Source organism: Pyxicephalus adspersus, chromosome W, assembly GCF_032062135.1.
Source record: "Pyxicephalus adspersus chromosome W, UCB_Pads_2.0, whole genome shotgun sequence".
Taxonomy (NCBI): Eukaryota; Metazoa; Chordata; class Amphibia; order Anura; family Pyxicephalidae; genus Pyxicephalus; species Pyxicephalus adspersus.
In genome coordinates this window covers 263310-281129 of record NC_092870.1, presented here as the reverse complement: position 1 = coordinate 281129, position 17820 = coordinate 263310, and the positions used below count along the sequence as shown (strand labels likewise).

The 17820-nt window shown below is 43.7% G+C and overlaps 1 pseudogene; it reads right to left on the bottom strand.

The window, feature by feature from the left end:
* Positions 1-433: 433 nt before the first annotated feature.
* LOC140342834 (PC-esterase domain-containing protein 1A pseudogene) lies at positions 434-10860 on the bottom strand (annotated as a pseudogene).
* Positions 10861-17820: the final 6960 nt, after the last annotated feature.

Genomic DNA, 17820 nt, shown 5'->3' with positions numbered 1-17820 from the left:
GACTCAAGGGTCTTCTTTCCCCGCTGATTCTGCCAAGCCCATTCCCTTTCATGTGGTTTCACTACATAGGTAGGGACAGATCGGAATCTCGTTCATCCATTCAAGTCTCCAATAGCTACAGCTCAGGGTTCTTCCCAGGCACTTTTAGCTGGGCGCACCACCCGGCACTTTTCAGCACCCACCCGGCTGTTTTTGGGTGGTTTCCAAAGAGTTTGGTCACAATACAGGGGCTGCCACCCACCTAAAATTTCTTCCCACCCGGCTTAAAAATATTTCTGGGTTGAGCACTGCAGCTTCTACACTTGTCCATATAGGTGATGGCCTCCTCAACCTCTAATGCCGTCCTTGCTCTGTCTCAGGGCCCACCGCCTCCTCCTCATGTGTTACTGCTGCTGCCTGCCCAGTACCCAGCTCTAGATGCCAGTTACCAATGCTATCCAGGCTCCGTCTCGGAGCCCACCGCCTCCTCGTCCTGCTGCACACCCCAGGCTTGATCAATATGAGCCATGAGGATGCAGGTATACTTCCGATGATTCCAGCTGATTCGAGTGGGTGGCATCTTTAACCCTGGAGCGCAGCTCGAAGTGGAAGTGCATGTCAATCACATCAAATTGGTGAAAATCTGCCAGAGTGGTGCTGTAGAAATTCCCTTCTATGATGTCCCAGTGCACATTAGAAATTGGGTACTCTAGCACTTCACCAGCTTTGAATCCAACAGGCATGGCCATGTTGCAGATCACCAGACATTTGGGGCTCAGGACCTCAGTAAGCCGAATAAACAGGTGGTCCAGGTTGGTTTTGTACATTTGCAGTGATTGCTCATGATACCGGATAGCATCCTATATACACGAGTTGATGATGACGACAACGTTGGGCTGAGGTCCATGTTCGAAGTCGGCCAGCACGCTCTCTATGTACCTAGAAGAGACACAGGTCAGGAAAAAGAGGTGGTGGTGGTCACTTCTGTAAAGACGCACTTCGCGGTAAATATTGCCATTGTGTATTTCACCCAGAGATCCCCCAACGTGTCGTTTGCAAATGACATCTCACCCTTCCCTTTCAGCTGGTTCTCAGTCCGAAACTCATCATTCTGCAGTATTTTCACAAGATCTTTGAATAGAATCTCCCAGGACAGCCACATACTTATTGTGGAGAAGTCTCCGGACGTCTGCTTAGCTGAATATCCTCATGGCTCAATGTGGTCATCCAGGACCTCTCGGTTCCCGTTACACATAGCGGTGAAAGAAGACCCTGTTGAGCTTCAGTCTAGTCTGGCATCTAGAGCTGGGTTCTAGGCAGTGGTCATGCAGCAGCAGTAAGAGCAGGAAGAGTAGGCGGTGGGCCCTGAGAAGTGTGGATGGCATTGTTAACTGGCATCTAGAGCTGGGTACTGGGAAGAGGAGGCGGAGGGCCCCGAGACTGAGCAAGGACGGCATTAGTGGTTGAGGCCATCACCTATATGGACGGTGTAGAAGCTGTATCTACTGGAGACATTGCTGTGTAGGGGACTTCCTTTTCCTATCTGCAACTTGGCATGGACAGCATTGTTAACTGGTATCTACAGCTGGGTACTGGGTAGGCAGCAGCAGTAACAGCATGAGGAGGCGGCGTAAGGCCCTGAGACGGAGTGTGGACAGCATTTGTAAGTGGCAGCATCTATAGCTGGGTACTGGGCAGGCAGAAGCAATACCAGCAGGAGGAGGAGGCTGTGGGCTCTGAGACGAAATGAGAACAGCCCTAGGAACTGGCATCTAGAGTTGGGTACTGGGCAGGCAGCAGCAGTAACAGCAAGTAGAAGGCGGTGGGCCCTGAGACGAAGTCTGGACGACATTAGTAATTGGCATCCAGATTTCGTTACTGGGCAGGCAGCAGCAGTAACAGCAGGAGGAGGAGGCGGTGGGCCCTGAGAAGTGTGGATGGCATTGTTAACTGGCATCTAGAGCTGGGTACTGGGAGGAGGCGGCGGTGGGCCCTGAGACGGAGCAAGGACAGCATTAGTGGTTGAGGCCATCACCTATATGGACAGTGTAGAAGCTGTAGCTAATAGAGATATTGCGGTGTAGGGGACTGCCTTTTCCTATCTGCAACTTTGTAAAATGCGGCATGGACTGCATTGTTATGGGTACGCAGCAGCAGTAACATCATGAGGGGGAGGGGTTAGGACCTGAGATGAGTATGGACAGCATTTGTAAGTGGCAGAATCTGTAGGTGGGTACTGGGCAGGCAGAAGCATTAACAGCAGGAGGAGGAGGCAGTGGGCTCCGAGATGAAGTGTGGACGGCATTGGTAACTGGTGTCTAGAGCTGGGTACTGGGCAGGCAGCAGCAGTAACAGCATGAGGAGGAGGAGGTAAGCCCTGAGATGGATCAAGGACAGCAATAAAGATTGAGGTCATCACCTACATGGACAGTGTAGAAGCTGAAGCTACTGGAGACATTGCTGTGTAGGGGACTGCCTTTTCCCATTTGCAAATTTGTAAATGCATGGACAGTGTTGTTAACTGGCATCTACAGCTGGGTACCGGGCAGGTGGCAGCAGTAACAGCAGGAGGAGGAGGTGGGCCCTGTGACGGAGCAAGGACCGCATTAGAGGTTGAGGCCATCACCTCTATGGACAATGTAAAAGCTGTAGCTATTTGAGACATGAATGGATGAATGAAATTCACACTTTCCATACCTACTATCTAGTGAAACCACATAAAAGGGAAAAGGCTTGGTGGAATCAGCGGGGAAATAGATACATTTTTTATCATTTGTGGATATCTAGCAAGTGCTATAACAGTTAAATATCTGTATTTGTTTCAGATAAAAACAATAATTTTTATGGGTTTTAAGATACATACCAAGTGCTATCAGAATAAAATATCTGTATTTTTTGGAGAGAAATATATATTTTTTTATGGCCTTTTGGATAGATAGCAAGAGCTATCAGATTTAAATATCTGTATTTTTTTGAGAGAAATACAGAAATTTATTCTAGCTTTGTGGATGTATAGCAAGAGCTATCAGATTTAAATATCTGTATTTTTTTGAGAGAAATACAGAAATTTATTCTAGCTTTGTGGATGTATAGCAAGAGCTATCAGATTTAAATATCTGTATTTTATGGAGAGAAATACAGAAATGTTTGAGTTTTTTGTGATAGATTGCAAGATGTATCTTAAATTATGATACCTCTTGCAATCTATCACAAAAGCCAGAAAAATCTCTATCCAAAAAAAAAAAACACACACACACACACAATTGTAGACCCACTTGCTATGAAAATAGCCATAAAAAATACAGATATTTCATTCTGATCCCACTTTGCTATATATCCCCAAAGCCATAAAAATGTATGCATTTCTCTCCAAACAATACAGATATTTCATTCTGATACCACTTGCTATCTATCCAAAGGGACAAAAACAATTTCTGTATTTCTCTACAAAAAATACAAATATTTAATTATGAATCACAGCTCCATTACAAGTGATATAAGCCTCAAAATAGATGGAGGCAGAGGGCCCTGAAGGAGGTGCTCAGTAAAAAAAATTAGCCAGTTACACAGCTACATTGCAAGTTATAGGCCTCAGAGACCGAGTAGAGGTGGAGGGCCACGAGGGGGAGGAGTAGAAGGAGATGCAGAAGGCTGTGAAAGTGCTCTTCCCATCAAGGTGTCAGCAGGTCATGCAGCAGTTGACGACTAATCAGTTCACTCTGCAGAGGGGGTGTTGAAGTAATTGCCAATCCAAGCCTTATTCATTTTAATAAAAGTGATCTGGTGGACATTTTCTGTGGAGAGGTGAATCCGCTTGTCACACTCACTACGCCCCCAGCTGAACTGAACGCTCTTTCAGATAGCACACTTACGGCTGGGCAGGCAAGAATCTTACCGGCATGTTCTGCCAGCTCCAGCCACTGCTCAAGCTTGGATACCCAGTAACCAAGTGGGTCCTGGCTTTGCAGGTTGCAGATGTCCAATGCAGAGCTCAGGTATTCCGGCACCATGACTGAGCAGCACTGCCGAGTGTCATTGGCAATTGCTGCACGACTGGCGGCTGGCTTGCTTCCGCTAAAAAAAAGCCTGCATAATTTGGCTTAGACGACCTCTACTGCTGCCGCCACCCATGCCATGCCGGTGGCTGGTGGAACTGCCATAGGGATCGCTGCTGCCAGCCGTAAAGGCGGAGCACAAGTCCCTTACAAGCACTTCTTGGTAGTGCTGCATTTTAGGTACCCTGTATTGGGGCAAGATCAGTTGTTGTATCTCAGGCCTGTAACGTGGATCCAGTAATGTAGCAATCCAATAGTCGTCAGTCTTTGTTTTTATGTGTTGTATGCACGGATCTTTGGCTATGCACTCCTGCATGAAGGCTGTCATGTGGCTCAAACTTCCCACAGCTGAGTTAATTCTGGACCCACACTCCTGTGGATCGAACAGCAGCACAGGGTCGTCGTCTTCCTCCTCCTCCTCCGCCACCTGCTCTTGCCATCCACGGAACATGCTGCCTTGTGTTTGGGTGGATGGATGCCATGTACCCTCAATATCCTCCTTTTCCCCCTTTCTCCCATACCTCCACTATGCCTAGTTGGCACGCTTGATGCAGCGTCCGCTCTGTGTCGTGTCTGAGATCCACCATCATCTGTTCCAGCAGGCATATGATGGGGATGGTGTCACTGACACAGGCCTGATCCCTGCTGATCATCCTGGTCGCCTCTTCAAAAGGCGACAATACAGTGCACAAACCCTCAATTTGCAGCCACTCCGCAGGGCTGAAGAAAGGTAGTGTAGGTATACGTCTGAAACGAAGAGACTCTGCCACATAATCCACCACCGCTTTCTGTTGTTCAGCCAGCCGCTGCAGCATGTAAAATGTGGAGTTCCAACGTGTGGCCACATCACAAACTAACTGGTGCACCAGCAGGTTGAGATTTCGCTGTAAATCCACCAATCTGGCACTGGCTGTGTACGACCGGCGGAAATGCACTGACAACTTTCTGGCCTTGAGCAACAGCGGCTGGAGGCCTGGGTAATTCCTAAGGAAGCGCTGTACTATCAGGTTCATGACGTGAGCCAGGCAAGGTACGTGTGTGAGTTTCCCACAACGCAGGGCTGCCAGCAGGTTGGCCCAGTTGTCACACACAACCTTGCCTGGCTGGAGTCTGTCGGGATTTAGCCATATGTCCTCCTGCTCCCGCAAGGCACTTAGAATGGCTGCGCCCTTGTGGCTGAGGAAACCCAGGCTTCACAACCTCAGGACTGCGTGGCAAAGTCTGAATTGTGCAACGAAATAGCAACCTGCAGGTTGTTGTTTGGGGTAAACAGATGCTGCCGAATGGGAGGTGCTGGGTCTCCATGGCAAAGTGTCCTTGGAGGAAGAGGCTGAGGCACAAGAGTCAAAGGAGGAGGTGGAGGCAGAGATTGCATGGCGATTTGCTCTAGGCAGAGGTAAGTATGCAAGCCTTGCTGCATCTTCTCCTGCTGCCACCAAAGTTACCCAGTGAACTGTATAGGAAATATATCTTTCCACTCCATGCTTGCTCAACCAACTGTCAGTTGTCAGGTGCACCTTGTCAGAAATTGGCAAGGTCGACACGAATTCAAACAACACTATTCATATACATCCGGTCCGCTACTACACCCTACCTAGAGTTCTTTCACTATTCCTATACATCCAGCCTTAATCTATACTTCACCCACTAATTATATAAATTCAGCATTCTCCAATAATTTACGCATAATGCCTCTGCTTATGCGATGCCCCTGGTACTCCCCTACAACATACCAAGTATTCCTGTGCTACTCCTTTACATTCAGCCCTCTCCTATAATATACCCAGTATTCCCCTACATGCAGTGCTCCCCTATACCATACCCAGTATTCCCCTTCTATTCCAATACATTCAGTGATCTATGCTATACCAAGTATTCCTCCGATATTCGTATAAATGTAGCGCTCCCCAAACCATACCCAGTATTCCCCTGCTATTCCTATACATCCAGAGCTGCCCCATACCATACCCACAATTTCCCTGCTATTCAGATACATCCAGTGCTTAGTTATATCTTAACCAGTATTCCCTTGCTATTATAGAGAACTCTCTTCCCAATTATTTACTTTGGGATTATTACAAAGAATAAGAGGGCACTCTTTGCAATTGGAGGAAAAGGTTAAGCTCCGGATAAGTAAGGGATTCTTCTCTGTAAGGTCTGTAAAAACGTGGATTCAGCTCCCTCAGAAAGATAGATTGCTTTAAAAAAAAAAAAGCTGGACCATTTCTAGAAGAAGCATAGAAGCACAGAATATAACTGGGGATTAAGGATTTAAAGTAAAGATAACAGACGGTTGATCCAGAGAACATCCGATTGCCTCATAGAAACAGGAATTTTTTTTCACCTGTTGAAGCAAATTGTACCAGGGGTTTTTTTTTTTTGCATTCCTCTGGACCAACTATGTCTTATAGGGTTTTATATCTGGGATATGTTTATTTCCCTAGTGGTTGAACTTGATGGACGTATGTCTTTTTCAACCTAACCTACTATGTAACTACTGTATATACATCCACTCCTCCCTACTATACTCAGTATTCCTCTGCTACTGCTATACATCCATTCTTCCCCTATATCATACCCAGGTTTCACCTACTATTCCTATTGTGACACCAAGGCAGGATTGGAGGTGGAAGGGATATATATTTGCCCAAGATTCCTCTCCTGTGTGAAGTAGCAGGTGGAAGACTCACCTGTGAGATAATTAATGAAGAAGCACTGAGGGTGGGGTTATAACAGAGCCAGGAGCTCAGTCAGTAGCTTAACTTGGAGGGACACGGAGAGGGGTCTGTGCGGGCTCAGCTTGCCTTGGAGGGACGCAGGGAGAAGCCCTCCAGCTCAAAACCAAGCTTTCAGCAACCTTCTGCTCACTCTTTAGCTCACTCACCCAGACTGACTTTCAGGCGAGCTCCCTCACAGACAGACTGTCTGTGTCTCCAAATAGAGCTGCACTGACACAAACCCCTGTCTGCGTCAGATTATCTGCAGGAGATATATATATATACACACACACACACACCATTAGCAGGATCTATATACACAGGAAAACACTCAAATCATCCCCGGGAGATATGAACACAGGACACTCAGATTATCTGCAGGTGATTTATACACAGGACACACTCTGATCCTCTGCAGGAGATATATACACAGGACACACTCTGATCTCTGCAGGAGATATATACACAGGACACACTCTGATCCTCTGCAGGAGATATATACACAGGACACACTCAGATCATTTGCAGGATTTATACACTCTACAGGAGACATACACAGGATATACAGATCCTCTGCAAGAGACATGACTGTGGCAATATATTTACACAGACTTGCATCCCTCTTCACTACTAAACCCCTTATTCCCCCCTCCCCCCATAACCCCATTCACAACTTTAACACTTAACCCCTATGCAAATAAAGGGCACACCATATGTTGGTTAAACGGCCCGTAGGCTTTTATTAACAAAATATTACCTAAATAACATTATCAAAAATAATATAAATATAATCACAGCATAAATACAATCAAAAATCACCAAATAGTACATGTAATAACAAAATAAATAATTAAATAATATTACTTTAAAAATACTGTTTACCCAATTTTAGCTTACTGGTCCTCGAAGGCCACCACAATATACCTTTTTGGGGTCTGCAGCTTAATACTGCCTGCTCGGGAATGAATATATACTTCTCTTCCTGTGCAGACCCCCCCCCCCAAAAAAAACGATTTACACCAAACAACCAGCACACTTCCCTCGGAGACCTCAACCGTCCACGCCAAGGACCAACCAAAACCCCACAAAGCCACCCAATAACTCTACTACTAACAACAACGACGACAAGAGGGAGGGAAGGAGGGACCCTTACTTCTTCTTCCTGACCTTTTAACGCCTTCTGCCCCTCCTATACCTCCTCCTTACCCCCCACCCCTTTAGCTCACATTGGACCAAAAAAAATTAACCCTATGCTGTCTGCTCCCTGTCTGTCCAATCATGTCGACCAATGCTCCATTCCTCGCACATTACAGGCCTAACTTATACACAGGACACACTCAAATTATCTGCAGGAGATTTTATATATACATACACACACACACAGACCTTCTGCAGGTGATATATACAGGTAGTCCCCAGGTTAGATACGAGATAGGGACTGTAGGTTTGCTCGTAAGTTAAGTTTGTATGTCGGAACAGGTACATTATTTTAATGAATGCAGTTAGGACAGAAGTTTGTCCCAACATATTAGGCAGCGTGGGGTCAGTTACTGCATTAAAATGTACAAGTTAATCACAAAAAAAAAAAAAAAACTTTATGAAGCCTAGACATTCATAAACTTCTGGAGCAAGCTGTGCTTTGATATGCAAAAATAAACAACTTCAAAATAAAAATAAACAATTTCAGATCTCTAATTCACTAGAGCACACCCCCCCCCCCCCCCCCCCCCCCCCCCCCCACCACTCCGCAACAAGAAAAATTACCCTACAGTCTTATATACCGGTAAATTTCACACAAAAGGTGTCTGCCTGAGAGTTATGGTATATGGGGAATAAAATCTGAGTCCTTAAGTGCTTTGTCAAGGACCTTTTATCTAACAGAGTTAATAGACTTAAGAAGCCTAGGAACAACAAACTTACTAGATGGATTTGCACAATTTAGAAACCATACACAAAAGGCAACAAATGCCAGATGTAGTATTCAAGCTTAAAGAGACACGTGAACAAATCAACGTGTTGAATCATGATAAAGCCAAGTCACAACTCTTAAAGTGCTAGTCATTGCGGCAGGGCACGGGTGCGCGCCCTTAAAACTAAACAAGCTTTAATGTACATTCGTAGTATAAAGAATGAAGCTGGGGTCCTCGTACATACTAACTCTGAGATAGGGCAATCGTTTCATACTTTTTACAACCACCTCTGATATATCTGTTGAACCCGATGCCATAAACACGGACTGAAAGAGATCCAAAATCATGACTTATCTTAACGAATCTAGTCTCCCCAGTATTTCTTCCCAGGCATTTGAACTGTTAGACAAACCTATTACCTTGAAGAAATTGCAATTGGCCATTTCAAGGGTGGTGTCCGGTAAGGACGGACTCACACTAGCATACTACAGGATATCTCAATATAATTTGCCCCCATATGGTGGACATCTTTAATGACATAGCACAGGGTCATCAACCCACCTCAGATACACTCTCTATGCACATCACAGAACTTGACTAAGGGATAGGAGGGGAGCAATACCATGCAGCCACCCACCACTCACTCGCCCCTCCCCCCTTACTAACCAAAAAGAACCAAGACACAAGGTTGGTTAAATGGCCCACAGGCCTTGATAACGTGTTAAAAAATTGAGCAAACAATTTTGAAAAAGTGAACAACAATAAATAACATTACCATTAAAACCTTATTAACCAAATAAATATATATAATAATAAATTGGTAATATATATATAATATACCAATAAAATCAACAAATATCAACTACAACGTTAAACTTTAAATTAAGGAACTGCATGCATGCATCAGGATATGTATGCTCCAAGTCGGAACGATATCCTCAATAATCCGCAGTGCTTACCTTTAAAATCCAACCACAATTAATACCACCATCTGAAGAACTCTATACTAAAGATGGACCTCCCACCACCACAGATACCACTCCCAGAAACCAACACCACCCCCCACCCAGGACCTCACCGCTATAACTCCCCCTATACCAAACCAGGCTGGGGGGGGGGGGGAGGGGAGTAAACAATTTCAGCTGCTCCACTGCATACTAGGCACTCTGATCCACCGAATCACCATTTCCGACTGCGGCATGCCAAGCTGCCTACCGTCGGGCTGCAAATCCGCCCTTCGAGCCCCTCGACTCACATACGAATGCCTGATGATCCATGCCAGGCGCCGATTACCACCTAGAACAGAATGTATAAAATGTCATCACCATCCTGACCTTTAGGCCCTTTTCCCAAGACCCCCCCCCCCCAAGAAGACTAATATCCAAGGACATAAACTGCCGCCTAACGTACAATCGAAAATGGTCCCATTTCCATCTTACAAAGCGCTTAATGAGATCAACGCCCAAAGCCAACCGGGTGGCCCCTGTACAAAAAGAATGAGATGCAAACTCCAAGGGATTCAAGCCTTCGACCACCAAGCATCTCCTAAAAACTGCCAAGAATTGGTACTGTGTCAGCCAAAAATGGCCCCTTCCCCCTAGGCCTCCTTTGTAAAAAAAAAAAAAAAAATTCCCCACCGCCGCCACCGGGCATGTTATACCTCCACCCCCACACAACTTGATCCCCAAAACCCCTGCTTGCCTATCCTGTCTATCCACAATTCCACCCCCGCCTGACCAAACCACATCTCCCCAGCTCAACTGCACACCCCCCCCCCCCCCAACATTTCCTGGCTGAACTAACCAGTTCCCCAAAATACACCAGCACAAACGCTGTGTGAAACAGAACCTCATATGCAAAATGACAAACCCCCCCCCAACCTACGCAACAAAGCTAACAGTAAGGGGAAGCATCTCTTATCCGCTACCCAGCGCCCTTTCCTGACGATAAACTCTTTAGTAAGACTCTACATTCCAAGCAACTTAAAAAAATGCCAATCCCATCAACTATTTGTTCAAGCCCGACACTGACACGTCTGTCTCAAAGCTTTTACAAAGAAAATAAACTAATAACCAAAAAATTCCTCCTCCTTCTGAGCTCCTCCACACTCTGCACAAAGCTTCCACCATTCCTCCCAAACTGCGGCATACGCTTTTCACGTTGCTTGACTCCGTGACCACTGGACCATTCCAAAGCCATCTTCCATAAGACCTTGGGGCAGGGAATGCCTCGCTGATCAGCTCCTGGGGCCAATGCCTATAAACCCACCCAATGAAAGCGAGGTAAAGAATCCGCAATTGTTATTAACCACTCCAGGAATATGCACCGCACAAACAATATTCCAAGTCAAGCACTGCAAAACCAAGCGCCTCAACAACCTAATAACTGGGGGCGAAGAGGCAGAAAATTATTTTAACTGCTTGCACGACTCCCAGGTTATCGCAGCAAAAACAAATTAGTTTGTTTGACAAATCTTTTCCCCAAATATCAAATGCAACCACAATGGCAAACAACTCCAACACAGCCCTATTGGTCAGCAATCCCGTCTCTCTCCATTCCTCAGGCCTTCACCCCACGCCCCCTTCCAATACAGCCCATAACCAGCTCCACCTGCCATGTCTGACAACTCAATCTCTGCGTTAGCCACCACACTGTCCATCCAAACCGACTTCCCATTGTACTCTATCAAAAAACAGCCCACACCTGTAAGTCTGTCCGCACAGCCTTGTTTAGACGAATAAAAAGGATTGCAGCTCCCGCAAGGTTATCTTCTTCCTCTCCAGTGCCCATGCCACCTCCTCTCACAGCACCTTCAACTTGTCTGCCAGCAACCTGCACTCCATCGTGTCAATAATAATACCCAGAAACACTAATTCAGTTGATGGCCCTTCCATCTTATAACCAGCTAAGGGGACCCCAAATTGCACCACCAGAAACTGAAATGTAGCCAGCAATACCCGACACGTTGTCCCCCCCAGCGGACCGATGAACAGAAAATCATCCAGGTAATATATCACCGAGGACACCCTGGCCACCTCCTTAACCGGCCACTCCCAAAAACTGCTAAATGTCTTGAACAAGGCGCATGACAATGAGCACCCCACCCGCAGACATCTGTCCACAAATAAGGAGCCATCCCACTGGCATCCCAAAAACCTCTGGCTCTCAGGGTGGACTGGCAGCAACCCAAAAGCAGACTCAATGTCTGCCTTTGCCAGCAGAATCTCTCTTCCATATCTGCGAACCCATTTCAACGCACAATCAATGGATGTAAAGGATATGGAACACAACGTTAGATCAACATTGAGGCAATGTTTTAAAAACAATATGCAGAGACTTTTATACCTTTTGCAGCCCCTGCCTGTTCATACTCCTCCCAGCATACTGGCCGCCTTTCGTTCAGAATTCACAAAATTTGTTTGGCATCCGGATACACCTAGGTTGAGCGTCAAAGTGTTAAAAGATTTCCCAAAGCCTCAGGCGAGATGGTGTTCCCAAACCCCGTGTTGTATCATCAGGCTGTCCACATTAATAGACTTATCGATTGGTGTACCAATCGTCACTCTAAATTGTGGGTGCGGTTAGAAAATTATCAATCCGAGGTTCCTATCAATACCCTGGTTTGGGCGCCTAGTACAGCCGAAACGGATGTGCTTAAACATCCATCGATTGGAACCACCTCTCAAAACTCACCAAATATTTTAAATCCCATAAAGGTTGACCTTTATCCTTCCTCGCTTTCTCCAATCATAGGTCACCCTGACTTCCCTGCTAGTGGGAAGGACCCAATCTTTCAGACTTGGCTTAAGCTAGGGGTATCACGAGCCAAAAGTTTTGTAAAAGATGGGTCTTGGATATGCCTGCTCAACATACAGACTGAAAACCAACTTTTGTTTGCCTGGCGCCATATACAACTTACATACCTGTTGAGGTCTCTACCGCACCCCTCTCAGTTCTCACGTACTCTCCTACCCTTGGAGTCATTGAGCGACTCTCAATCAGTACATTATCATATGCTTACAGTAGTCCGATTTCCGATCAGGCATCCTTTTCACCCTCCTTTGTGGCCAAGTGGGAATCAGATTTGGGCTTTCAGTTTACAGAAGACCAAAGAGATCAAATGTTGCATTTTGGTCACAAAGCATTGATAAGTAATAATAATCAATAGATTAATTACAAGTTACTCAATAGGTGGTACAGAACTCCAACAAAATTAGCCAAAATGTTCCCATATACAAGTGATTTGTGCTGGTGGTGTAAGCCTGCTGTGGGATCTTTACTACACATTATTTTGGTAATGTCTGAAACTGTCCTTTTGAGAAGCAGTGGCTACCCTGATACAACAACTCACTGAACTGGATATTCGGGGTAGGCCAGAGTTGGTGTTGCTTCAATATTTCCAGGATGTCCATCAAGCAGTTTAAACGTTCTCTTCTTCGATACCTCTTAAACGTCACAAAGGCATACATATTGTCCTGCTGGAAAGATGACAATCCTCCTATTGTCTCTTATTAGTTAAATAGAGTAGCTGATATTTATAAAATGGAGGATTTGATATCTGCTGGCTCCGGGGATGCCGAAAAATACACCCGTACATGGTATTACTGGATGCAGTTTAACACTACGCCAGAGTATACGGCCCTGACACGCTGAGCGTCTGACTTTTATAGAACTGTATTGACTGTCACATAGCATACTCTTTTCCAGAAGCTGATTGCAATATTTTGCCTGTGGACTCGCCTCCCCTTCCTATCTGCCCTCCTCTTTCTTGCCCCCTATCAGCCCTCCTCTTTCTTTCCCCTTTTCCTCCATCGTTTTCCCCTCCCCTTTTTTTTTCTTCTTTCTTTCCCTCACTTAGGAGTTTAATTGGGTTTTGTTTATTGTCTGTATGTTCTCCCCTTTATAATATATCTGTAAAATGCTTGAGATACCTCCAGTACGGGTTTCATTGTTTTTTTCCTGATTGGTTGTATATGAAGGCAGTTTATCCCTCCTGTCTTTTTTGCATAAAAATATAAAGGGTGGCCACTCCTTATTTATAGTAACAAACTGTAAATAGACAGTGTTTGCAGGCCGTGCTTTTTTTGAAAATCAATAATTATGTATTTATACTTCGATTCATACATAATTAAACCAATTATCAGAATATAATCCCCAGCCCATTACATCATGGGGTGGGGTTTGACAAACTATACATACAGTTGGCTAGTGAATATTTCGAACCGTCTTTTAACCCAACGCGTTTTTGCCACTAGGGGCTTCCCCAGAGGTATGTAGCAGCAACTTTTTTCGGTCTATATAATAAATACAATACAGATTTAACAGAGATATATTGATCGATTATATGTTAGAAGTGGGTAATTGTGCTTTCACATCATTATTCGTATTGCAAAGAAAAGTATATCCATAATAGTATAAAGTTAGACATAAATATTAACATAGGTGGAGTAAATGGTTCTAGATAGGTCTATACATAGGTAAAATGTATATACATGTGTAGTATACTTAAGTTAAGTAATGCTCAGTTACTTTCTTTCTTCCCACTTGGTGATATTGGTAAAGATATATCTACCCGGTGGGAACAGTAAAGTAATATATAAACAGATGCATGTCAACATGATTTGGTGCAATTTATATTCAGGATCATATGTAGTAGGATTAACCCCCCTAGCGGTATTCACGAGTGTGACTCCGGTCGTCCTGCTGGTCCATCTTCTTCAATCTTCAGCCGCGCAATGCAGAGACGATCTCCGGGGTTTTCCGTTGACGTCGGTGCAGGCAGGCGGATCGGCGTGAAATTTAAATAACTTTGTATTGGATTCAATACAAAATAGCTGTATTGAGTCCAATACAAAGAAATTTTCATAATATATATATATATATATATATATATATATGTGTATATATATATATATGCTACTGTACACTTACATTGCATGTTTAAATATTTTTTTTTATTTTAACAGATTTTTGTGTTTTTTTATTTAAAGTTCATTAAATTTATTAAATATTGGACATATTTTGTCAAGTTATGTCTAAGAATTATAAGCCTACAATGTAAAATAAATTTCCATGCAAAAAATATGTAATGCATTTTGCATGGAATTAGAACACTAGGGGGCTTATATTCTTCCTAGCGGTAACCCAGAGTGTGACTCCGGGTAGAAAAAAGTTGCTAAAAGTGGTAACCCCGAGTCACACTTGGGGTAGGTAAACCTATGGGAAAGTTAGTAAATACAGCGCTTACCTGATCTGCTGGCGTCCATCGCTGCGATCCCCATCTTCTTCCTTCGGCGTCTTCTGCACAAGATTAGTCACCGAGGAGTTCCCGGTGACGTCGGTGCGTGTGTAACGTTGCCGGCGGGACAGGGAATTCAAAATCCATTTGTATTGCATTCAATACAAAATAACTGTATTGAATGTAATACACTAGATTTATATGTGTAAAAGCAGTACATTGTCTTTCATGAACATTTATTGTACTGTATAATATAGTTTGAGTATATTTTTTTTAATTTATTATTTCTACATGATTTTGTGTTTCAAACTTTATTATACTCATACTATTATGTTATAATGTAAAATAAATTTTCCAGAAAAACAATGTACCGCTTTTAGGCATAAAAGTCTATTTAAAAAAGTCTCCATAAAGCCGAACAAAAATGAACTGCTAGGTATTATATCTGAGAAACCCCATATTGATGGCTGTTATTTAATGACATATATTAAAGATATTTAAAGGCCTAATTACTTACTTGTATGATGCCACTAGATTCAAATTTAGTGTGTCACTTGTTGAGTACAGATAAAAACAAGTTAAGTTGGTATGAAGCCTATAAAGGAGAGTAGGGAGATTATAGAGAAAAAAAAAAATATATATATATATCTCAATCAATCAAGGGAATAATTTTCCTACATTTATAGGTCACTTACTTTGGTTGGACCTGGTATAGGTGTCAACAAGTAGATGAAAGTGGTTGTTGGTGTTAGTTAAACTTTTTCTTAGAGTGTGAATATTCAAGTGTCTGTTAATGTAAGCATAAGCTCCCAAAACTGGAGATTCCTAGATAAGATAAAGTAATGTGGTGTTTAGGTTATAATAGGTAAGGTCTTGAAAGTAGCTGAGGAATTTTGCGGATTCTTAAAGTTAATTATTTTTGTACTTTTATGTTTCGTAGATGATTGAATTATGTTGAAACTAGTTGTACTCTTCTTATCAGTAAACTAGCGTCGGCTTCCCCCCTTTTTGCTTTGAAATTCTTCCTTTCCTCCCTACGGGCTATATATCTGTTACTTTCACAAAAAAAATATTGTTCTAAGAGAACCACAAGGACATCTGTCATGTCTGCTAGTTGTCTGTAGTCCTGTGATCATGCCTTTGAACTGTTATATAAACTGTGTGCAAACAATAAAGTTTTGAGAGTGATCTAACCACACATTAGGTTGTGTGTGTTACGTACTCTTCCAGCGCTGTAAACAGAAGCGATCAGAAAATGGGAAAATTGATCTGGGATCAATAGGAGACCGCCTTAACAGTTTGGTGTCAGAAGCAGGATATCTACCTACCTTAAAAAGACCAGGATCGGGTAAGTAGAAATTTTCTTTTCTACCTCTGCCCTCCCGTGTCCCTGTAGATATCTTACGAACCTAAGCACTGTGGCAGTGTATACTCCCTCATAGAAGGACTGGGTCCTTAGTTAGAAGGATTTGGGAAATCTTTTATTGAATATGTGCACACTGATGGCTTCTGTTAATATTGTATAGAGTATAAGAATTTTGTTGCATGATTTAGAAGAAATATTGTATACAAGATATGTTTGCGTACTAATCTGGTTGCCAAGGTGAGGTTGGGCGAGTCCTCACTGCTGTGGTTGCCTCGGGCAAGCAGTAACGTGACCTAAGCTGCGTTTTGGTAAGCGGTCCTGGGAACAGGACGTCAGCGAGCACTACAGCTACCTGCTGAACTAACAATAACCGTGTATAACCATCTGATATTTATACTATGGGGAATTCCCAAGGTAAGGGGAATTCCACAAAGGAGGAACAGCTCCCAGATCCACATAAAAAACATGTAAAGAAAAGCATTAAAATCAGACAGAAACTAAAACTCACAGCCATGTCACCCAGTGATGAGGATATTCCTTATAATATTCCAGGGGATACTCCTGTTAATTTTGTAAATCGCAGAGCAGGAGACTATTACACTGACCCTTTTACATTACATTTGAAAAATGGAACTGAAAACTTGAAATGCCCTAACCCCTTGCCACTGGAAGGATCATTTTAAAAATTCCATATTAGTTGTATCTTAGGAATGTGTCTCAGTAATTGAGACAGATGGGGATATAAATTAGATCCACGAGTTCCTGAGTCGGACCGGCAATACATGAAGGCTTGCGGAGAAGTCTGGTATACTTTGAAAATGTATTGGAAAGATTACCCCCGTAAAGAGAAAACTGTTGCCCAAATCACATCCTCTATTCCACCCCCGTATACACCCTTATATCCACAACTAACAGCAGAAACACAAAGGAGGACGAGGTCGATATCTGTCTAATACAGTCTGTGCAGCAACAAACCGTTATACAGGATTCCCCCCCAGCCCCTCCTCTTCTTACCAAAACAAAGTCCAAGCAGTCACAGATATTATCACCCCCCAATAGTCCTACATCACCCAGCAGCAGCGGCTACACATCATCTGCTGTTGCGTACTTAACCCCAAAAACTTATGTGGGACCAAGTGGATAATGAATTTGTTAGGATACATGGAGATAGAAAATCAATGGCCACAGGATTAGCGTGCAAACAGAAAGCAGGAGAAACAGTAAGTGAATATGCTCGAAGGTTTAGGAAAGTGTGGAAGGAAGAGGCAAGTCTAGGATTAGGAGGAGATTTGAATTTTGTTTTTACACAGTCACTAATTAATGGATTAATCCCTGAACATGCTAAAACTGCCAAAATAATTATTGATAATTGGAGCATATTACCCCCGCAGGATATAATGGGACAATTGTTAACTAAAGATGCAGCAGGTTGCTTTGAGCTACCCAAACCTTCAAAACCCCATGTGCAGGGACTCCATTATTCAGGGAAACCTGGAGGGTACAGAGGAAAAGGTAGAGGCAAAGGAGGTAGACAGGACAGGAATGACAATAGAGG